This window comes from Branchiostoma lanceolatum, chromosome 7 (assembly GCF_035083965.1).
Source record: "Branchiostoma lanceolatum isolate klBraLanc5 chromosome 7, klBraLanc5.hap2, whole genome shotgun sequence".
NCBI lineage: Eukaryota > Metazoa > Chordata > Leptocardii > Amphioxiformes > Branchiostomatidae > Branchiostoma > Branchiostoma lanceolatum.
Genome location: NC_089728.1, coordinates 21,438,965 through 21,464,158, shown reverse-complemented (window position 1 = coordinate 21,464,158; position 25,194 = coordinate 21,438,965). Strand labels below are relative to the sequence as shown.

Below are 25,194 nucleotides of genomic sequence, written 5' to 3'. Positions count from 1 at the left end.
TGGTATTTGGTATGTTGGTAGGTTTGATGAGACCTAAAAACGATTAGATTTTGGGCCCCCTAGCGGCTTCTTACGGTACTGCAGCGGAACTTCCTGTTCTGATATCTCGTGTTCTGGACATGCTATGGAACTTATTTTTGAGTGGTAGATAGATCTTTGGACAGAGAGTAAGTGGTACGGGTTTGGGCCCCCTAGCGGCTTTTTTGGAACTGCAGTAGCAGGTTTTGCGTCTGACTTTGAAGGGAATAACTCAAGAAGGGCTTGATGGATGATAATGATTTTTGGTAGGTAGATAGCTCTAGTGATGATGTACATGATTAGACACTTCTTATGCAAATCAGTATCTAATTTGCATAATTAATGAGGAAAGTTTATACATCCGCCAAATTCCATGATAGGACTCTGAAACATGTGACATATGTAACTGAGGAAGAGAGAAATATCAATTGATATGAACTATGCAAATGAAGACCTCATTTGCATAATTAATGAGAAAATACTATAACATGATGGCCTTGATGGATGGTCATGATTTTTGGTATGTGGATAGTTTTTGCGATGCTTAGTATGATTGGACCATAATTATGCAAATCAGATTCTAATTTGCATAATTAATGAGGCAACTTTAAAAATCCGCTTTGTTCCATGATATGACAATTCAAATTGTTACTGAGGAAGAGAGGACTGTTGATAGATAGAAAATATGCAAATGTGGGCCTTATTTGCATACTTAATGAGTAACTTCCATTTTTCCACACTGGCAAAAGACGGCAATTTCATACATTTAATCCTTTTTTGTGGCATCGGGACGTTATGTGAATGTGAACATCGTTGAATCAAATCATGCTAATAAGGGCCTCCTTTGCATAATTGATGATAAATTTGTTTAGCTCATACTTTGGACATGTTATATTTTAAGACAATCAACTGGACCGGGTATGATTTATGATTGATGAGAAACACTCCTAATACGTCAGTCATAAAGGTTAAAATCATTTGGCGAAGGTATGAGGTCGTGGAACTCTAATTTTTTCTAATAACAAAACAATCTTTTATATATTTGCCTATTTTAACACTGTGTGAGCTGTTGCATCTAAAGATATAATCAAATCTATCTGTAGCATTGAGCATCTTAAAATCTGAAGTACTTGAATTGATAAAGGTGAATCACCTCTGGATGTGACTTAAACTCATTTTCCATTGTCTCTTGCTAAATTTGTGCAATACTTCAAGTGGTGTTTAACATGACAGAGGGGATTTATATCAGGCTTGTTAAGACCCAGACATCCTAAGTCTGCACAATGCCTTACCATGGGGCATGGCAAAGCGATTTGCTTCACTCATCAATTTTACAGGACCCATTGATTTTGAAGGTATGCATTACTTGCAGATCTGATATGAAGATCTTTCTGCCTCAGTGTGCCCCATTGACTACATCCCAAATTCTGCTAGACCTGCAATATAGATATAAATTTTAATAAGATATTCATTGAAATACAATGAAATAATATATATAAAGTTTTTTCTACTTTGTTTCAAAAAAGAAGGGCCGCACTGATGCTTTTATAGAATGGTTTTGCCCCCCTCCCTCCTTTGATTCTATTTGCTCATAGATTGAGGTGAGGAATGGAGAAAGAGAGAGAATCACTGGAAAGACCTACAAAATGAACAACAAATTGATACCGTCATGAGAACACATTCGTACATCTGTTTGGAGATCAGAATTCATTGCTCTAACCATTATCATATTTCATCCTGAGTCTTTCAGGAAATAGCAAAACGCATCATTTACTTAAAGCAGCTATAATTGGTGAAAACTCCTAATCTGTATATTAAAAAACCTGAGTAATCAAAATGGTACCCTCAATAAAACTTAACCCTCATAAACTACTAAAAGGATCTGCACTATCCTTTCTCACAAAGAATGAGGACCCAAACAGAAGTTTAAAAACAAAGGATGGCGATAGATGATGACCTTTGATACGTTGATGAAGGTTAGACATCCAGGTAATAAGATACGCCAAAAATAGTTACTCAAGCAACTGGAGAAAATTCTGAAACAGTCAGATGTTTTAGACAGCATCCGCTATCTATCGTCAGTGACTAAGGAAAGATCTGGCAGAACCACGTTTTATACCAAAACTTGACCTATTGAACCATCTGAAATTATCTTCACTTTATTAACATATTCTATTCAGTGATTTGGTATAAAACCTGGTTCTGCCAGATCTTTTCTTAGTCAATGACGAAAGACAGCAGATGCTGTCTGAAACGCCTGACTGTTTCAAAATTATCCAGTTCCTTGAATTCATCATCATCATCATGCTTCCGGATTTACTCCGGTGAGATACAATCAATAAAGTTTTTCAAGTACAATCTGTCCTTCATGGCAGCTATCAATGCAGAACCTGAGAGTCCAGTGTCTCTTTCAATCAATGTCAATAAAGTAGTAACTATTTTTGGCGGATGATGACCTTTATCCAAAACTACAGAGGTGAGGACGCAAAGTTGACTCTAGCCAAAATGGAGCCAAGACAGATTTTCACTTTTGTCTTCACAGCCTAAATATTGATTGTAGGAGGAGACAGACATAAAGTCTGGGGATTACATCCCTGGCTGTGTTCTATCTTCACATGGACGAGCTGTCCAGTCACAATCCCCTTCTAATGGTATCAGTAAATCTTACTCTTCACTATCGAATCAATAATACCAGCACTACTGTAGTTAGACTGTAATATACTCAAGATTGTATTCAAAGAGAAAGGTACATGCAGTTTTTTCTTTGTGTTTATGTACGAGTTGGAGACAAAATTGTTTCTTCCAATTGTTGCAACTTATTGCACATTCAGATTACAAACATCCAGGTGTAGCAGGCTAGAATATACCACTGGACGCAACCTACCCGGCTACATTCTGGCCAGTGGCATATTCTGCTACACCATGGTTACGTGTACTACAGTATAACAACGATTGGCATTTTATGATTACAATTCCTCACAATTCCTTCAAAACTGCAATATAGTAGTAGTAATATAATGTTGATTCAAATTCATACAAAGTCACTTTCAAGTTTCTAATAGTTGAGATACTGATGATATAATTAGCAGCTCCTAAGAGTACGTTAAGATCAGAGCACATTTTTTTTTTTACCCTCAAATCACAGATACCAAAGGCTTTTGGATTATGAATCTCGACCTTAATTTTCAATATTAAAGACCAAACATTTCTTCGTGACCGTGTATGGTTAATTTCTACCTAGTATACACTTTGGAAAAAGACAACTATATTACCAGCAGGAAATGACTTAATAACAAACATGCTGTTGCCATGATTAGTCTGAGAGCACTGAATACTGTAAATCACTTTAATTTAACGGCAGGAAAATATAGCGTTTAGGGAAAATGGAGTAGGTCACGGCACTTAATTTTAACGGTGGGAACAAACATAACTGTCTCAAATATTAGTGATCAAATGTTAGCAATAATGAAATTTTAGCTGTTGACTAGTGACCATTAAATCAGCTAAAATTAAGTTACAGTTAATAAATCAAGAATTACAGTACTTATAATAAGTAAGTTGACAAATATGATACAGCAACAGGAGAATCATAATCAGTCTCACTAAATCATATGAAATTATGCTGTGGGATACTATAAAATAAGTAATTTTGCAGTGGGGAGAAAATGGAGTGTTCGCGGTGGTTTTAAGTTCGTGTTAGAAACAATAGTAGCGCTACAGTCACAAAATGAAAACACTGGCAGCTTTACGAACAGCTAAGTCAGAAACCAAGATAGCACCTACTCAGCAAGTGTGCAAAAGACGCAGTGATCATGAATTTCTTCCGGCCCCTTACAACTGTACATTGAGTATTTATAGATAGATCAGAATATCATACAGACACACACTGCTGCACGTACAACAAACATCTCACTCACTCACTCATCTCACACTCATGGAACTAACAATAGATTGAAGTAAAGTGAAGTACCACGTATATTACATGTACGTAGTGCTTAAACAAATTAAAGCTACGCAAAAAATTGAAAAGGCTTGTACACTAAGCTTAATATATCCCAAAGTCAAGTTCTTACTTACTAGTTGTTTCACATAAGTCCGTCATAGTTCTGGGATATTCCACTGTTTGCAACTTAAGCCGTGCTAACGTCTTCTCTCCTGATGATTAGATTATATGACGTCAGTGTTCTAAATTTCTCACCTGACGATCATTGAATTATATGACGTCAGTGTTCTAAATTTCCCAAGCAGAATGAATAGTGCTTTTCAAACTGGCTTTCGTGAGGATGGAGGTCGAGGAACTTTTCATTGAATTTGAGGGAATTGACGAGTTATTATAGAGGGCTTTGAATTCTGAAAGTTCTCGAAATCCATCCTCAGGAAAGCCACTTTGAAAAGCACTATTCATAAATCTGCTTGGGAAATTTAGAACACTGACGTCATATAATTCAATCATCAGATGAGAAGGCGTCAGCACGGCATAAGTTGCAAACGGTGGAAGATCCCAGAACTATGACGGACTTATGTGAAACAAGTAAGAATTTGACTTTGGGGTATATATCTAGCACTGTATATATAGTAGGATTTTCAATTTTGTGTGTAGCTTTCCTTTAAGACAAAGGATTAGATGGGCAAAACTTTACGCAGTGGTTGTAAGTTTGCGATGAGTTCACCGCAAAAACCATGAGCATAAAACCACAGCGAACATTTCAGTCTGTATTTACAGTAACAGCTGTGAGCTACATGTAGCAATGCATTGCTATCTGCTGCTATAGTTACAGTATTGTTAATTTAGACTAGATGGTGTTAATATCTTCAAGGACACAAAAATTCACATACATGTTAGCACACAACTTTGGAGGATTATCAAAAGAAATATCCAACAATTTCCTACACAATCATATGGCAATATACATGGCAAGGCATAAAATCATTGTATATCTCTGATAAAGGGAAGTGTAAAATCAAGACAATGCATGGTTTAAATTACACACAACTTCACTTTGAATTATTGAAACAAAAATGGTGCAATATAATAGGACACACAGTCGGAAACAATAACACTTTATATGTAGCTTTGCTGTTGTATGAAACATACCTGTTTATGGAACCACTGCAGAGACTTGTGAAACTGATCTACTAAAAGGAAGAGCCGCATCATAAGTCAAGCAACAGTAAATGTTTCCCCAATGTAAACTCTCTGAGTCATGCTACTAGCAACTAGAGGATGTTATGGGGGAAACAAAGTGCATGACATTGTACAAGATTTCCTGCTTCGTGCTTTGTAATTTCTATAAAAAGCTTATATTTTCTCATAAGTCTAACAATTTCCTAATCTTAAAAGCCTTTTTTTCCTGTTCATCAGTAATATGAGGCCCCATAATTATGTCTTTTTTAATATTCTTCGGTGTTTGCCGAAACCCCTTTCACATCCTCTCACCATTAGAACTTCCTAAATTTTCACCGGAAAGCATTTCAATATTGAAAGAGATCTCCATTACCATGGCGACCCCAGAAACATCCCAAATTATTCAGATCTAGAGGAAGTGTGACCAGCTTCTGACCCAGGTTTTGTATGCAGGTCCTTTATAGAATGGAACAAAGAAATTATTCCAGCTGGGTGATTCACAATTTGGGAAAATTCTGTGCATAAAATGGTTGCAAAGGAACTGAAGATACAATTTCAAAACAATAATTCTAAAAGACTGTTTTTCTTCCTAAAAGTATTACCGGTACTGATTTTTCATAACATTGCCGATTTAAACTTAGATTTCTAATTTATATGCATTCAATATTTCAATTCAAGCTATCAATGTTGTTTCATATCTCTGTAGCTTTTAGAGAGAAAAAAATTAGCTTTAGAGAGAAAAAATTACTTATTTATATAATACGTATTTTCTCGATTAAAGTACGCACCCTAATTAAAGTACGCACCCCCGATTCGGGCAAAGTTCCAGGCAAATTTGCGGCTTTGAAACGTAAAATGAGAAAACCTGAATAAAGTATGCACCCCTTCTCCGGGCCGATGTCACAGTTGAAATGTCCCGACAAGTACATGTCCTGAAGGCAGTTCCAACCACAAATAATTGTTTAGAACTACTTTAATAAGTGTAGTAACTCGTTTTCTAGCAGGAACTTTTCATGTTTCATTCTTTATAAAGCACGTTGAACCAAGGAGGTGGTTGAGCTTCCCTGCTCGGTTCATATAGCGCCGGCCGTGAGGTACAGATTTGCAAATCATCGGAGGAATCGGCGATCATATTCACAACACTGGGCAAGAATGATGTGATCAGAAAACACTCTCAATACTGGCAATATATAGTTATTTCTTGATATAAAATCCGAAGAACGCCACAAAATATAGTTTTCACGGCAACGCATAGCAAGCTGATCCGGCCCGGTGGACAACAGAAAAGAAGCGGGATGATGGCGAAAATCGTCTCCTACTTATATTTTGGGCAGCCTACTTTCTTATAATTTTCGTGTAAGACCGAAAAACTATTATATAAGTTCGAGTCCCGGTATTTCCCCGTGAAATACGGCGTTACATCCAACCGAAAACTGGAAACCGTAATGTTTTCCTGCCGGGCCCTTCGCTGCCCCGACACGCCTGCCGCGGTTGGATTGCGTAATACTAAGCAAATATTGCGTGACGGAATCCCGTTACGCATCTCCTATTGGCTGCTGCTAAATTTTTCGCGCCAAATGGCGGTGGAGGCCAGACAGGTCGCATTTCCACGTCCGAGCTTTGATATACCTGCCGAAATTATGCGTATTATGACGTTTATATGGGTGCATACACAGAATTTAACGGGTCAGCGTTAAAAGAAAGGAGTCCTCTGCCAAATAGTCCGCTTTAAGAATGGCAAAGGGTGCTTTTTTATCGAAAATTTTGCCGCCAAAGTCACCAGAAGTGAAACGTACCTCAAAACAATAACATCGTTACCGGGATCGGGATTTGTATTTCTTCTTCGAAAATCACAAAATACACGCATGCATGTCTTACGGATGTCTTATTTTTATAATAATAAAATGCAACTAGAGTACCTAATATATATGTAGGATTCTTCTTAAATTTTCCACAATTAGCCAAACATCTAATAATAAACTTACTACTTGTAAAACAAGAAATGAGTTAGATTCCTAACAAATTAACAGTTTTCCTCCCTAAAACATTGTGACACTGAACATACAAACTGTTGTGACTTTTACTAAGTGACTCGAACATTAATTTCCAGGGACAGGAATTTCCATCAGGAAATACCTCCGTGCCCTTTTCCTGACTCTCACAATGGGGGCATTTCCCTAGTTGGTTGTAATAATTTGTTATGACATATTAAAACCTATTTCCATCTTGAGCAGGCCTGACAATCTTCCATAGGGACCACAAGTTAGTTTTTCTACAGTCCAAATGCGTCACGTGGCTTGAAGCCAAATGGAGGTTAGAGTGTCAGTACTAGGGCAATCGACCCTTTCAAAAAAACGGATTTAGAAACAGTTTATTCCAGAGAAAGGTCGGTGGTTATCCATGAAATTCTAAAAGTAATAAGTCTTCTGTTAACCATATATCTAGTAAATTCAAATCTAAATCTGGCTCGATGATAAAGTAAAATCAACCGTTATTTCTGATAATTTGTATATCTTACTATACAACTTAGTACAAGAAACATGTAATTGGGTTCCATTGGCCTAATGGATTGGGACAGTTTGTAGCATTTAGATGATACAGTTTATATATCTGCCGTGTATGTCCTAATGGTACAACAATGTTGACAAAGTGGCCCACCAACGTAGATGTTGTGTGCCCTCAACTGAACTTTAGACAGTCCCAGGAGTGCTACTGTTACAGTAACTGTACAGAAATTCCCTAAATGCAACAAGATTGGCAATAATAAAAAGACATTTGCCATGGCGACGTTGGCTCTTGTTGTTTTAATTTTTACTGTAGCCTGCTTTAGGGCACTGATAGGTGGTGCTGTTCATACGGGATTTCCAACAAAAAGGGCTGATGATTACTTGTTTTGTTGGACAAATACACACACACACACACACATACATACAGACATACCAAACACACACACCACCACCAGAACGAACATCAATTTCATGTGGACAAATTCATTTACAATTCCTAGAATTCTTGCAAAGTATGCACACAATACTATACCATTAGGTGCCCTTAGGCGTTGCCAAAAATATACCTTGTTCACAACACCGGTTGTATACATGATTGTGTATATATTTGTGTGTCTGTGCATACATGTGTGTGTGCGGGCATGCATATGTGTGCGTGTGTGTGTGTGTGTGTGTGTATATATATATATGTGTGTGTGCATGCATGCATGCATGTGTGGGTGTGTGTGCGTATGTGTTTCCAAACTTCAGCTACAGTAACTGTTAGTACCTTCTGCCAGAGAAAGCAGCACAGTTTCTTTTACTGTATTGTATTAAATCATAAGCTCTCCAGATCAGATTAAAAGGTATGAGTCACAGCAGTCTCCCTTTTAATCTGATCTATCTGGAGAAAGGCAGTGTTTTCTCCCTGCCTCAGGAGTATCGTAAGATAAATGTGATTGGGGCTTAAGGCAGAAACTGGTGATCATAACTTCAGAGCACCAACAGATATATGACTGACATAAAATCGATTTTGTTGAACCAAATGAGGACACAAACATGTGTATCAATGTACATGTAGGTATGTGACAATGTCTATAAGTAAGTAAAAATGGTGATGTTTTTCTAATTATAGCAAAAATATCTTTAAGTCAATAAAGTCTAAGATGGTACTTTCTTTAAGTTTAACCCTTCAAGTGTTAGAGTTAGTGAGTAGATATGAGTGTTAAGATTGATAACACTCAATGTCATTATTGAATGGTTAGGCCTGATAGCAAATGATTGTATCGGCTTTCCTATAATTGATGATTGTGAGGCCACACCAATTTTTTTTTTTTGCTTCTTGGAATCGCCTCTCCTGTCTTTCCTATTCTGAAAAAAACAAATTGGGTCACTATTCCCATTCACACATTTTTACTCACAATTTCAATATTTGTTCAGCAGTTGTAAAACTCAATAGCCACCCAAATAGATTTTAAAGGCCTGCACATACCTAAAAAGTGTGGTCACATTTTATAGTAAGTTATAATCTTTCCTTTATTTAAACCTATTTCTCAATATCAATCCATATATTACATGATAGCAAAAGGTAACTTTGTTACTGAAATTATCAAAATGGTACTAGATCAAAGAAAAGGGTTCATTGCATAAAATGAGCCATACAAAGCTGAAACTTGAATAATCCTCTTATTCTTGTAAACCCATATCTTCACCCCGAACTATTTGCAAAAAAAATTTTTCTGAAAAAATCTAAGAATCAACAAATAACATTGGCGTAGCCTGAACTCAAGATACTGAATAATGTTAGTCTTTCCAAATCTAGCCAACAGACGATTGTTATCGAAGCCCTGGATGAAGGATGTGTTGAAGTCGTCCCAAGCATCTGCAGGCTGTTTGGAAGCGGCCCAGGAAAATTTACAAGCTCTCAGGTCTCATTTATATGAATAAATCGAATGCTGGCAGTGTCTGAATTGATAAGACAACTTTCTACAAGTATGTCTGTCCTCAGATGACCTAGTATACAGGGAACTAGACAAATAGGGTACCTGTATTTCATGAACCAAGTTTTCTTGCCAAGCATCAAGAGGTGTTAGAAATGGGGACGAAAGCTTGACCAGCTCACAGTTGGACACCAGGCAATTACGTTTCCAGAACAACACCTAAAAAATGTTTGCTCGCAGTATTCAATAGCCCAGGGTAGGTTTAACTCATCATATTAATAAAGCTTGGTAAAAAAGATATCAAAATCAGAAGTTCTGCTGCAATACCATAGAAAGCTGCTAGGGGGCCCAAAATCGAATTATTTTGAGGTCTTACCAAGACCTACCCACATACCAAATATCAAGACTTAATCCACTCAAGACGGGCATTCCCGAGTAGTTAGTTCATAGGAGGAGGGCTTAGAAAAGCCTCCCGTGTTTCCTCCCTCCTCTTGCACTATTGTTATATTTTGTAGATTTATTTGCCTCTTTTTCTTTTTTCATTTGTGCGAACTGAATAAACAAACAAAGAAGGAGACGGCCACAAACTTGGGTTTTTTTTTCAATCTGGGTAATACTAGTAAGAGTTTCCTTCTGAAGCAGGATTATTATATTATAGACATGATTAGTGGCACATGTTGCGCACCCTGCTGGGATACTGTTCTGTTAAGTGCCCAGTTCTCACTTGGTGGCTTGTTGGAACTAAGCCAAATTTGACAATATCCATTAAAAACTTGACAGTTACAATGTTCAGCTTGGCTGACTGGAAAGATCTGATGTAATCACTCAAAGTTGATCATGAATGCAATTCAGAATGCCAAGTCAGTCATGATTTTAGCTAAAGGAGGATTGAATTTTTAGAAACTGGTCTAGTCCAAACTTTGATGCTACAGGTTGGAGGGCCTGTGCACAATCATTTTTACCTTCAGTTCCCATGTTGGTTATGTTTTCATCACAGTTAGTGTATCTGTCTGTCTGTCTTATATACTGTAAATGCATTTAAGTTTGTGTGGTTTTTATTTCGCGCTAAGGGGGAAATGGAATGTTAGCAGTGGTTTTAAGTTTGCGGCAGCGCTATAGTCACATACTGCTACAGTATTGGACAATAATGTTCGTGGTGGTTTTAAGTTCGCGGTGAAACGGTGAAAACCGCAAACATTTCTGCATTTACAGTATATCTGTCTGTGTACACAATAAAAAATAATAATGAAATACAATTATAGAGAAAACCATAGAGATAACCAATATCAAAATTTAATACAATTCAATAGAAGCAAATAATGGAACACAAATATACATATTTAAATACATCAATAAGTAATAGTATACAACATGTCAAAAAATGATACAAAATGAAAATCAGACTAACGACAAATTAGGCATGTGCATTTTCAGACTGACAGCTCAAGGTTCCCATAAAGAAAAGAAACTGTTACACCAGAGTCCGCTTTGCTGCAATTTTGTCAAAGTGGTTCCTTTTTATTCAACAAAGCATTTAGCTATGACGTCTCTGCCTGGAGAACTACAAACTTCAGGGATTAGATAACAGTACTCTGTCTGTGGGGCCCACCCATAGAACAACAATTGCATCAGGGCTCGAAATTCATTTTTGGAAATAGGTGCACTGGTGCACCCAACCAAAAAAATGAGGTGCACAGAAAAAAATTTGGTGCACCACATAAGATAAATGTGTTGAATGTCAGCAAAACATAACTTCAAAATTTCAAACAAGTAATACATCATACATCTAGTGTAGCCTGCAAAAAAAGCTATTAGTGCACTGGTGCTAGCCTGAATGCCATCCTGTTTCAGGTGAAGGCAGAGCCTGGAACTGAAACAGGATGACACTCAGGCTACACTGGTGCATCCACAGTCAAAAGTAAGGTGCACAGCTAACAAAGTAACTGTTGCTAGTAAGAGGAGAAATTAGTCTCTGACTACTAAACAATAAAGGCTACATAATATTTATTAAGTAAATCTGTATTTAGATGTTTAGTCTTCTAATAATGCTATAAAAGTTGCTATGTCAGGCTGAGTATACTATGTGCATTTTGTATGTTACAGTAACTGTTACATGTACATACTAACTATGATATTACAAGTTAATTTTTCAAATTGCAAGTAAAAAATTTTTGCCAACTTGAAATTTTGCAAGTAACTGAAAAAAAATATTTCGAGCCCTGGATATGAATGGTGTGGAGAGAATATGAAATTTATAACACAATCCTATTAGAATTCCAAGCCCTAAGTGCACTATCATTGACATGAACCAAAGCACTGTATCCATTAGTAGTGTAAGGAAAATCATTATCACTGTCAATAGATAATGACAGAGGCTATCATATATATAGACAAGGTGCTGACGGTACAATATAATACATGAGTTCCACAACCGCTTAAAACTATCACATTCTAACCTAAATAAAGCTTGATTTGTATCACGCAGATGTGTTTTTTTGTTTGTTTTTTGTTTGTTTGTTTGTTTGGCACAATGTGAGTATCCAAATAATAAGAATATTCCATTGTCAGAATTGTACCTGGGAAATTCTCCTAGCTCTCTTCGAAAAGACAATAAACAGTGGACCACAACTTTACATCCCATACTTGGGACTGCGACCCTTTCTTGTAGCATGCATGTTGGGTGAGCGACAAAGCTGGAATTGAACTTGCGGCTTCTAGTTCCAGAGGCAGGGTCACTATTAAACCACTGGACTATGCACGCTCTTAAAGTAACTCAGAAATATCATGACAGTCTATCCAATCCCACAATACAAGGTGAACACCTGTCCAGCTTTTATACAAAACTCACTCAGGTGTGGCACTCTAGATTATACTGTAAATGCATTTAAGTTTGCATGGTTATTATTTCACGCTTAGGCGCAAATGGAGTGTTCGCGGTGGTTTTAAGTTCACTGCAGCGCTATAGTCACATACTGCTACAGTGTTGGACAAAAATGTTGGCAGTGAAGCAGTTGCCGCGAAAACCGCGAACATAAAACCAGCGCGAACATTTCTGCATTTACAGTATTCCTCATTTCATTGACTGTCAGAGGTTATTCAGGATATCCTAAGACACTAGATTGATCATTGCTGTCTATCAAAATAGCCATTAAACATTAAAGAGTTAATGCACCAGTCCTCTGTCTATATTCTTTTGCATTTCTATGTTTTTGTTTTGCATTGTTATGATTAGATGGGTTGGGCAGGGCAATGACATCAGGCTATTGTCCTATCACAAAGCCAGCATTATCTGCTTTACCCATCCACAATTATGTATCATTATTGTCCGTTCTGTCGGTCGAAAAATGAAATTATCCCTGTGCCAGTAGACAAAGAGAAAAGGGCGGGACATCACGTTATTTGTCTAACATCTATAACGTTATATATCATAATTCAACCTGGGTACATAATTCCGCCACCCTGAAAAGATAGGTTCAAAAAGATCTCCAACCCAACGTCCCTCATGCAGTATAATGCTCTCCAGGACCTGTATATCTAAACTGTGCATACCTGGGAGGTGCTGCATTATGCATGTAACTATCTCAAACCCACTGTTAAATTTCAAAGTGGCGGACTTAATAATAATATGTATCCCGGCGGATTAACGCTTATGGAGGTTATGTACAACAGAAACTTTTGAAATCACCATAATGATGATAACTTATAAGGCATTGTCATTCAAACATGATGACTCAATACCAGTGTTAAAACTACATATCTCAAGTTACAAATTATGTGTTTTAAAGACAGACTGACCTATCTCCTTTTACAAATTACACTTTAAGCCTGAGGCAACTTTCTCTGGAATATTTAGATCTTGGTGTAGAATTTTTCCCACATTTCTACATCCAAAGCAAAACAAAATTCAAAACTGGTATTAATTTTGCACATCATTATAATTATAAAAATACAACAAAACGTACATTGTAGGGCCAACTATGACATTAATGAAGATTATGTTCCAGCTGGCCATATTGTTGCCAAAGCAACAGGTGACCTTGTCAAGGTCACCTAAACTCTTAGAATGGACTCAAGAGGGTTCCTTGGCTACACTATGCTCTTTGTTCCTGATATAGCCTGGAATTCAGAGGGTTACAGCCAGGGCCAGCACAGGCCAGCCCTTTGGTTCCAGTCTTGATATACCCCCGAGGAAACTTTGCCTGACCCCCTGTAGTTAGCACTGAGCCCAGGTAAGTTTTGTTGGGGGTATGTCAGCCCTGGAGCCAAGGAACTGGCCTGCACAGGCCCTAGCCTAACCGTCTGGCTTCCAGGCTATATGCCACCTGGAAGTTTTTCTTTGTAATATTCTTGCAAACTGAGACCGCTACCAACAAAAAGTGGCATTGTATTATAATACAAAATCAAAATGCTTGCTAGGTCGTGATGATAATTCTTTCAATTGTGCTTAGTTCCAAGCAATTTCATTGTTTCTCACAGTTTCTTCACAAAGATTGAAAGATTAGCAATATGACTTAACGCTGGTCAATGCTTCAAAACCTACCTCACTGTGTAGAGGAATTTCCCCCTGATCGGAACCCATGGGTTTACCCGAGTCAAACCTTTTACCCCCGTGTCATCACAACATAGCTGAAAGGGTGAGTCAATTATGTTGTCTGTCTGCTGCCCTAGATTCTCATTATGTCTACCTGATTGGTAAATAAACCACAAGAAAGGCCTGCCAGGCAAGAGCATATTTACAGCAGGAAGACTGTCAGGTCTGGGAGGTATAAAAACAACAAACTCTCAAACTCAACACTGGAGGAAGGAAACAACTGATTAAAGAAAACGAAGAGTTTCGAATTCTATCTTTGGTATTCTGCGGATATGCACAGTCACGTTATCATGATTAATCTATAATACAATGTAGATCTTATCATAACACTCAGTCTGGCAGAAACAAACTTTCACTACGTATATCAGACAAAGAAAGACAAGTGAATGAAATGAAGTGCTAGGGATACACAGTATACATATCTGAGTGAACAGGAAAACCACAATTCTGACTGCTGTATAGGAGTGTCATTTTCAAAGACAATCTTAGACATGCATGCCACAAAACAACATACTGAGTCACCCTGATACTAACTCACTTCCACCAGTATCAAATTTCTAATCAGCTTTAAAAACAGTCCAATATGCTAGAGTAACTGTACTGTAACTTCATATATAACTTCTAATTGTATTTTGTGACCCCACATGTCCATACATTAAGAGTAAACAAGGGGCGTCCTGTCAATCAAAAGACCTCACCCACTACCGGAAGACTCCGTTTGAGGAACAGGAACAGGAAAAAGAGATACCGTATGATATTTAAAAAAAACTGTACAAACATATAAGACTACATCAAGGAGGTTTGTCTAACCTTTAAGACGATCTCTTCAGAAGAGCCCACTGTTGTGGCGGCACACACACAGTTGTCTTGTGTTGTGAACGTGCAGCTGAACAGCTGATCACCCGAAACTGGTCAGGCGAGTCTCCTTGAGGACCATCTGCGTGACCTTGGGTTCAAGGAAACTGGAAGTGACACCTTGTTGACGTCATCTGTACACATGTAGGAGTGGGGTGGTAGGGCCAGGCCTGGAGGGGATACATGGGGTCATTAATTATGGGCCATTTCAAGTCTTATACATGGTTAACAGAGTCAAGAGGTTAAATGTAGAGAATAAAAAAAAGTTCAAAGTAGAGGATAATATTAATAATATTGTAGTGCAGAGTACAGAATAATTCTGAAGAGAATATATTAATTGATTGAGTTTGTCAACAATTCATTGTTTTACCGGTAGTAAATACAGTGTACAGAACATGTGTACACTCTTTTTAGGGTCAAAATGTTGGGGGTTTTTTCTCTCAAAATTTAGACAGGTGTTTGGTAGTTCATGTACATGTGTTTTCTGAGACAATCAGCCATTTCATAACTCATATACAACTTCTGTTATCTAGGGTAAGGTTAAAAATCAGCAATAATCTGCAGCATGAAGTATAGCCGGACAGTCCTCCCAAATTCACTAAAAAGAAAATTAATTTTGTTGGAGTCCACAAAAATAATCTGAGCAATCCATCAAAATAATTTCAATTTCAGTTTATTTCTTTTATTGGTATGGCTGAAAACCAAAAACCATAAAACCAAAAAGAAAAAAAAAAAACTTTAAATGCATTTAAATTTACGGGGATTTAACTTTGCGGTATGGGTAGAATGGCGTGTTTGCAGTGGTTTTAAGTTCTCGTTTGAAGCAATAGTAGCGCTACAGTCATATAATGGAAACACTGGTCAGGTTTTACGGACCGCCAGTCAGAAACCAAGATAGCTACGTATTTACCATGATTATGGGTGCCTCATAATACTGTACAAATAAACATAAGGATCACACAGTGCTTTAAAAAGGGGGTAGGTGGACAAACATTTCCGCGGGGGTGTTAAGTTCGTACTGAAGAGTTCACCGTGAAAACTGCGAAACATAAAACAACTGCAAACATTTCAATCTCCATTTCCAGCATGTGCCAGACATCGCCTTTGCAGACCCAATCCCTCACTTTTCATGCAGCTGCACTTTGCCACAAGTTTATGGCACATTCTCCATTCTACAGTAACTGTTGTAAATTTGTTTCCCCCATATTTTCAGTGACCTAATTCTGGCAGCGCGATTGACGTCATTCGTCCTAACGGCCTCCATATCACTGATCTCCGAAGCGTCTGGGGGTCTTGATTTGATAATTCCCGCGGCACCAGCTTCACAGCCAGAAATGATGTGAAGATTCAACATGGATCGGCATTCCAGACACCCATTTTTCATGGGCTTTAAATTTGTGTGAAGTAGCCTAAAAGCAAGTCCTTTGGATAGTATGAATTTGACTCGCTTTGATCTTGATTTGAAGCTTTTTTTCCTGAAGAAATTTGGAGGAAAAGGGCCATCACTCAGTTGTGAAACTTGGCACTATGAAACTTGTAATGTTGAATGTATGAAATCCAAAAGTAATGCTTACTGAAAAGTCATAATCCTTACAAACTCCAACCTTGTCAGAAACCTTTCTAAAGTCATCATTGTTTTAAAAAACAGTACACTACTAAATGTAGAAAAAGTACATTTTTACAGTACTTCTAGCCAATATCAAAGTACCATTATGTAGGACCTGGTGTGTATACATATCAAAGATGAGTGCCATATAATAGAAAATTGGTATTTACTTGTGATTAAACATTAACTAAGTGCATGCATACATGTAGGCCAGTAATTTAATGAGAACACAGTAGCTACATGTACCATCAAATTGTTACAGGTACTTCTTTTTCCCTACGTTGTTTGATTGTCAAATACTTAACTTTGCCAGAATGCAGATTCCAAATATGACTTGATAGCAACCCTTCAACTGGTTATAAAGTCAAACCTGTACAAGTGACCACCTCTACAAAAGGACCACCTGGCCAATGTGACTACTTTTTGGTGGCCCTGTAGATGATTTTTCCCATTGATACAAGCATTTAAGAATCCTGTTTATAGCGACCACCTGTCCGCATAGACCAGATTTTATCTTACCTGAGTGGTCTTCCTTGGACAGTTTTGAATCACACTGAACGACCTGCCATTCATAACTATAACTAACTGCTTCTTCACTCACTCAAGGTCCCAGAACAGAGTATTTCTCCGCGACCCCCGGGGTCTATGATGCGGGTACAAAATGTAGTGCAGCCCAAATTCTTGAAGACTGGGTAGAAAGCTGCATGTGAGAGGCATCCATGTGTAAACTGTGCTGTGTGGTGTAGAAATATGTCGGCTTTTAGACTAGGATCTGGATGGTGGACCTTTTCCGCTTTGTGTATAAATGCGCCTTCTTATGCAACCGCCTCTCGGGGTGAGCCGCCTTAGTTCAGTGACCTTTCGCAGAGCGCTATTTCAAAGTGGGCGTGAGGAGCCGATACACGAATTTTTTGAGTTTTTTGTAGGTTGTACCCTAAACTCAAACATATTGAATTTCGTTTTTCGTATTTCTCAAGTACACCGCACTATAATTTTTACTGCGTTGAAGCCAGTCACCTTGTGGCCCTTAACTATAGAAATCTCAGGTGTTCTGCAACCTCAATCAATCTATCCGATTTATCATACATGTATATACAAATTTAAAGTACATACATGTATGTTGCTCCCCATCTCACAAGGGTTAGATTAGAAGTGCTTCTACAAAGGTGTCATGGCTTGAAGCTGATAATTCTAATAAAGAGTCCCCTACTGTGTTTTATAACAAGTTTCATTCTGACTATTGAGAGGAGAAATTTTGAAAATTATCATCATAATTTACAGGTGATAACATTTTAACCCTTGTCCTGCTGGATTTCCAGAGCAAAAATATACCCCCACTGTTGAAGTGCCCAGACACCTTTGAAACAAAGGGTACTTTAACACATGTAGTTTGATATTGCTCATTTTTAGTTACTTTGCTTTTACAACAACTGCCCGGGTGCAACGTACACATTCTAGACACCCTCAACCCGACAATTGTCTGAGCTAGCATACAGAACAAGCATGTGCAAACCGACAATAGCTATTGTTGGGCTCAGCAGGACTATTACGAGTAGAAAGAGGCCACAAAGTGCCAAATTCTTACCTGCAGTTCTAAGACTCGGTGTAGTCTGCAGAAGACACAGGAACCAGCAGCTTCAACCTTAAGAAGGCATACAGCAGATTTGAAGACAAGATTTGCAATGACTGTGTCATCTGTTTATGTGTACAAAAGTCAAAATGTCAAACAATTCTCAATCTGCTGCTGACCACCCAAGCCTTAACCAAAACAAGTTGTACATGTATTAAGTAGATGCATGATTGGCAAAAGGAATTAGTCACTTATCGTTAGGTACTAGGAGATTTATACTTACACATAGATTCCAGTGGCGCATACAACAGCAAGCTAGGAGGACAGAAAAATAATCTCTGTTGACGTATACGCAACTACAAGGCCTTCTTGTTTCTTAAATCTTATATGGGTAAACCTTCATCTTTCACACCATTTATACAGTTTACAAATTTCTCAATTAAAAGAACATAACATGTCCAAACTTCAACATTTGGAGCGCAAATGGCTCAAGCAAGCCAGCATAGACACAACAGTTGGGCCAACAACGGCTCTAACTCACTTTGAATGTACCGCACATATCGTCTGTGAGTCTTGGGATCAAATCTTACATGGTACGGTGCCAACAAAGCAATCTAGAGTCCCTTTTTTTTACCACCAAAGGAATATCTACGAAACCCGCTACTTAACCAGCTTCTTGAGGATACGAACAAGTGCCAAGAGTGTCAGGAGCATTTCCTCGCTGCATTTTAAGACTGCCTGATTACACTTTCTCCATGCTAAATGTGTTTTTCTTGCTTCACTATTGGGAAAGTCAAACTTAAGCGGCCTTCCGAGGAAAAGAATGATGAGTGTTCGTGTAAGCATTTTAATTCCCACGTTTACAAACCATTTATTTCCAACACGGCACAATAAGACAATTTCTCTGCTAGATTAAGTTTCCGTGCAAAACTGCTTTTGATTAATATACTGACTAGTAGACTAAGCACTACTAAATGCTTTTATCAGGGCTGTCTCCAGCCTTGATTTTTTTCCATCCCAAACACTGTGTTGGGAAACCATGATGGTAGTTCTCGTTGTTAATCTGTCATTATAAAACCTGATATCAATACATTTTCATCAATTTCATGTCATGAAGTTTAGATATTTTGAACGGATGGGGTTAGATTTATTTCTGCCTCAACAAGCATACTTTCTTCCCGTGATGGTGCGACAGTTCCTGGAGACAGCCTTGATTGGGACAGTAGATTTTTCCTATCTGTAAATTTAATCGAATACCAAGCAACAAAAGACAATACCGGTAATTCAGTTTTCATGAGGGACAGTTGTCCCAACTGTTGTTTTGTAACCCTTGGCAGTATAATTTCTGTGCAATCTGCTAAAGTTTAACATATTATCAAGTAATATTTGCAAAGTAAGGCTCGTATAACAATCGGGGCTTTCTGACTGCAATATCTACTTCATATCAGATCTTCTACTTGAAGGCAATTAGTGAGCATTAACAGAGCCGTTTGGAGACAATTTTTTTCTAAAACTGGGAAAATTAAAAAATTCTTTGCGAAGAAATTAGTGATCATCTTTGTTCTACAATAATGCGGGAAAAATTAAACGACGTTGTCTCTGTTGTCTTTCTCAAAACTTTACATAAATTCTAACCATAGCAGAATGAGCGTACATACCTTCCTGTATAGGTTCTCTAATGCTTATGAGTTGAAAGCTTGTCTTTACATTGCATTCATACAAAGACACAATAGAAGGTACTGTCACAGTAAAATTTTAATATAAAGTTTGACAAAATCATACATCTTCCTTCTGGCAAACATATCAAGTTTACTTTTAATCACAACTTACAAATAGAATAAGAAACTCCTTTTGTAATTTTTGTCAAAGGATGAGAATGCAAGCTGTGTCAACGTGATTCTTTCACCTTGACGTTTGAATTTAATCCATTCGAAACGTTGGGAACAATTTTTCCTAGCAACAAAAAAAGGACAAGCTCATTTATCCATCTGTGACAGCCATAGATTACGGCTATACAAGAATGCAATTTGGATAAATTCTCCTCGATAAATCTTTTGTAAATAGCAGGAATTAAACTTTCAGTGCACCTGACTTTTTCCATACGGCGACAATGTCGCCTTTGTATGAATTTTCAAATTTTGTCTCACGTATCGAGAAAAATGTCAAGACGTCTTACCTGAGCAATCCTTGGGACGGATTCTAGCCTTGGAATCTTCTGAAGATTGAATGACTTCCAAACCTGTTCTGTGGAGTCTTCCAGTCGGAGTGAATAATTCATGCCACAGTGCGCTCTCTCTGTCGTGACGTAGATCTGTAGCAAAATATGCTAATTCTAGACGTTGTAGGCATCCGAGCAGCACTGGTTGGTTATTGCCTCCATCCATATACAGGGGATCATGTCTTTGTATACATGATGATTAGTTTGCTTAAAAGTTGATTGGCTTGTTAACAACAGTTAACTAGAAGTAATTTTTTGCATGGGGTTAAATCTCAGCAAAAGGAACACGTTTAGTTAAGGTCTGACTACGTATATCAAAGTTTTTAATGGATTCTTTATCATTACAAGTTAGGTTTTATGGTAATTTACACTAAATGCTCTCTAGTACAAATGTGACAGGGTAAGTTTGACTCTTTGCAGACAAAAGAACTAGATTTAGAATATTCCTATATTAATAACTCCATGAACATGTAATTATATTGTGTATTTCAGAGACTACAAACTACAGTACTGTGTACTTGTAAGATGACAAACGGTTAAATTATTTTTTCATAGACATTCTCTCACAGCCTCTGGATTTTACAGGATTTTGAAAGAATCTTCTTGCAATCTTTCAAGGATTCGTACAAAGAGGGGGTTTAGGACATGACGTCACACGTAAGCCAGATGACCATATTTGGATGACTAGTTGCGCCTTGGATGGCTAGTTGCGCCTTGGCCTTGTACCAAATAATTCCACGTCCGGAAATTTGAGACGTAAATCCGATTTTCTACAATATTCTCTTTGTCTGAAATCTTAGATCTGGTGCTTGTCCAACAAATAAAGAATCACTATTACAAATGGGGTACCATTAGAAAGGGTAATAAAAAGCTTTCCCATGATACAGAATACAATGTAACAGGAGATATTAAACCCAGAAGTTCAGCTGCAGTACCTTGGAAAGTCACCAGGAGGCCCAAAATCTAATCATTTTCAGCTTTTGTCACACCAAATATGAAATCAATCTATCCAGCCATTCTTGAGTCATCTTGTTAACAGACAGACAGTCAGACACACAAACACTGCTTAAAATATAACCTCCATTATGTGGACACATTTCATGGAGGTACATGTAATAAAGAGATTTTTGTGCAGGCACTTTCAATATGTATCTAAATCATCTATTGAATTCAAATAAATTCAAATTTCTATATTGAATTTCTTAATCTTTTGGAAAAATTTAGAACTACTGTCACTCAGATATTCTTTTATTAGAAATAACGTTGGGTATCATAAATTCGCCATTTTTCCGATAATGGTTGACTGAAACCAATCTAGCAGAACAATAAACCATCCTTTTTTTCTATTATTCTGTCAGTATCATGTACTATCTTTGCACTAATCATATATATGGTAGATTTTGTCTCTAGTCGTGCTGACACCATAATATTTCAACTTGAAACTACCGTCCGCCGCACGCACAATGACGGTGCTGTCGGACAGGGGGGCACATTATTTCGGGAGAGAAGATTCGTCTTGAATATCTTACCGCTTATTACATTTTATACAGCAGCTATTCGTTCCATCCTTGGCTTGAGGAGAGTGCTATGGATATAGACGTGTCCAAGTAAAAAAAATACACGAAAAAACGGCCGTACCACACACATCAGGCCTTCGGTAACATCCCGTTTGTTGAGTCGATAGAACGTCACTCAAAGTCGATCCCCACCATCATGGCAACGTGTACATTATTCATGGGAAGTTAGCTGGATGCCGTAGCAATGGTTATACTACTATGTCCATGTGTTCCTTGTTGTGTTAGGAGCAAACTTTGAGGAAAATATCGTCTTCAGTCCACTATTACACGCAACATTTAGACAAAAAAGTGTTCCTCACAAACCTTTGTCGTCTGCTTGACGACAGGATTCTGTGTAATAATATGGCGGCGGGAAAATACACGTGCCGTAGGTTGTAGCAACAAAGAGGAATTTGATGATTGATCACACTTAGAATCCAGTTGCAGGTTAGCAAAAGAGATTGTAATAAGTTGTCTTGTAAATAATTGTGTTTAGCAGGCAGGAGATGTGACATTTGTCTTATAAACCAGCGAACAACTGTGCAGTGTGATTCTCCCACGAAGCCCCCAGACTCTGTCAATAAGGGACGGAGAGTTTTTGACCTCGTCGCCTTCTAATGCATGCTTATCTAAGCTTTTTAGACAGTGTTCTGAATACGTTAGTCTGTCAGGTTTGCATTTCTAGCGGTATTACTTATGTTGCATCTAGCACATATCCCTAAATACCCCGTTTTCGAAAAATCGCGAATTTAAGTACCCCGCGAATTTATGTTACCCAACGTTACATGTATATCAAAAAACCCTCTTGGTGACTTAGAATTTCATGTCATGAAGTTCGGATATTTGGGACAGATGGGGTGAGATTTCTGTCTGTTCCAACAAGCAAATTTCCTTTTCTACAGACAAATAAATCAATCAAATCAAATCAAAGTTCCGTTCTAGCACGGGTCCTGGAGACAGCCCTGCAACCAATTTGTTAAGTTTGAAATCATTTTGGGTCAATTGTTTATTGTCTATTCATAACTACTTTGAATTCATTACAGTAACTTCATTTTGTATGGCACACATATTAATTGTCTGTCTGTCATACATATAACATAAACTACTTTAAGTTTATGGTATACATAGAATACCACTGGGAAATTATTTCAGTCACCATTTGCTTGGCCTTTTGCCCTCAATTTACTGGATGCTCAAAAAAAATCCTTGATGACGCACTTAAATTCATCAGCTATTTTGGCAACTTTGCCTCAGCATTTAGAGCAAAGTATACTGTTGCCATGGCAACAAGCTATCAGAGGAAGGAAAGGAAGAATTTGACATCCATTTCGCAAACAGACTTCCCGAGAAAATACGATTCCCGTGGAACAATGCGTCGTTAAAAGCCCACGCTGACCTTCCCACCTCCAAACTCCATTAGAACAATTTCTTGATGATGTCATGAGATAGTCTTCCGCTGTTGCTAGGATATGGATGACCCCGCCCTAATGGAGGTCAGCATCATCATGTGGTTTGTGTCTGATGGGGGATACACAACTCAATTTGATGCCGTTTTACTCCCCCACAATATCAGTAAACAGCAGCACCAACAGTAATAAAAGTCAATCCTTGAAGACTTGTTTGTGCAGATATAAAGTTGGGCCAAAACAGAAACCGACAGTAGCCACACTAAGTTAACATATTCAGGGCTTGAAATTCAAAGTTCACTGCTACACCTAACCTAGAGATTTAGATGCACAGAAATTTGGGTGTACAACATATGTAGAACCAATGTAGCTAACTCCAAAAATCCACATAACTTGTTATGTAATGGGAGATTCTCTGACAAAAAAATTCACTCTTTTTCTGACACTTACTAGTACATTGTTTATTAGTGTACAGTAGTACCTTTTTGTAAGTAACCCAACACAAATATCTAGGGTGCACCGGCACAGTCAAAAATTAGGTGCACAGCTTCAACTTTGGGTGCACAAAAGCTATTGGTTCTCATAATAATTTAAAAGAATAATGATGAGCTGAAATATGAACATGAAGGCAGAGTCTGAGGGCCATGTTTATGCATTAGTACACACTGTTTTAGGGAGTCAGAAACAAGTTTTCCTCCCAGCCCTCTTTCACAATCTTTCACTTTAAAATGCCAGTGAGAGAACCAAACCATAGATTTATGAATTGATGTGGTCTTAGTCCAGCTATATGGTGACTATCTAATTCAGCACATAAGAGCACCGTTGAAGAAGATCTCGAGGAATTCACAAAAACATAACAAAATATCGAACACAGTTTGATGTCAGATTTACTGTAAATGCAGAAATGTTCACGGTGGTTTTATGTTCGAGTTTTTTGCAGCGACATTTCACTGGGAACTTAAAACCGCCGCAAACATTTTTGTCCTATACTGTAGCAGTAATGCTATCAAATTTTTTGTGTTCAAATTTTGATGCACTCTTTATTGTCAAACACCCACTATTACTGAAATCTTCAAAACTTTTTGTCAATCATGTGAAAATGTGGCCCCATCATTATCAGTATCATGTTACACATTTTAAAAGGACTAAACTTGTGCATAACAAAAAGACTTCTTCTATCGATGGAGTTTAGCAGGCCATTAGAAAAGTTTCACAGAATGCAACTTTACAAAATATTTAATACAGTTCTGTACAGTTGAACAACGTATTAAGTTTTACATATTTTACATGTTTTCTCAAGATGAAGTCTTTCTCATTTCTGCTGTAAAACATTTCTGAGCTTCATTAAGCAGAGTTCTGTGGTATGACCCTGAAGATTTTGATGTGTGTTTCGTGAGCGCTACTTGAAGAGCGCGGAAAGGAATAATTCCAAGGGACTTCACACAGACACGACCCATACAGAATACATGGTGGGGAATGAAGGACGTCGATTTGGTCCAATTGACCTGTTTAACCTTCTCCCTGCTGCCTGTAAACTTGGGACCACGAGGCTACCTCGGCAGGGCAAGGGTTGACCCTTTTAGTACCATCGGCCAATGGTAAAGCTTGGTTTAGATTGTCCGAGACACTGGAAGAAAAATGTTTATTTGCCGTACATATTCTGCCAGTGCAAGGATAGATTTTATCACTTATCAAAAATGCAACAGGAACTTGGAAAGACTGCTTTGAAGAACGGTTGCAGTCAGATGTGCAAAGACTTGGTGTGACAGGCCGTTCAGTGTAATATAACCAGCTGCTGCCGTGCCGTGTGCCTGTGAAGCTGG

The 25,194-nt window shown here is 37.9% G+C and overlaps 1 protein-coding gene across 2 annotated transcripts in view; it reads right to left on the bottom strand.

Annotated features, from left to right (window-relative positions):
- LOC136438144 (adenylate cyclase type 2-like) overlaps positions 1–19,180 on the bottom strand; it is a 109,702-nt gene extending 90,522 nt beyond the window's left edge. The window contains exons 1-3 of one of the 2 annotated variants that reach the window (XM_066432868.1): positions 18,475–19,180; positions 18,207–18,263; positions 14,971–15,185 (exon numbers count right to left, since the gene is read on the bottom strand). The gene's annotated coding sequence lies outside the window, so the exon portion shown is untranslated. Of the gene's footprint in view, positions 1–14,970; positions 15,186–18,206; positions 18,276–18,474 lie in introns of those variants that run through there. The other variant, XM_066432869.1, reaches the window with a different exon arrangement.
- Between the last annotated feature and the right edge of the window lie 6,014 nt (positions 19,181–25,194).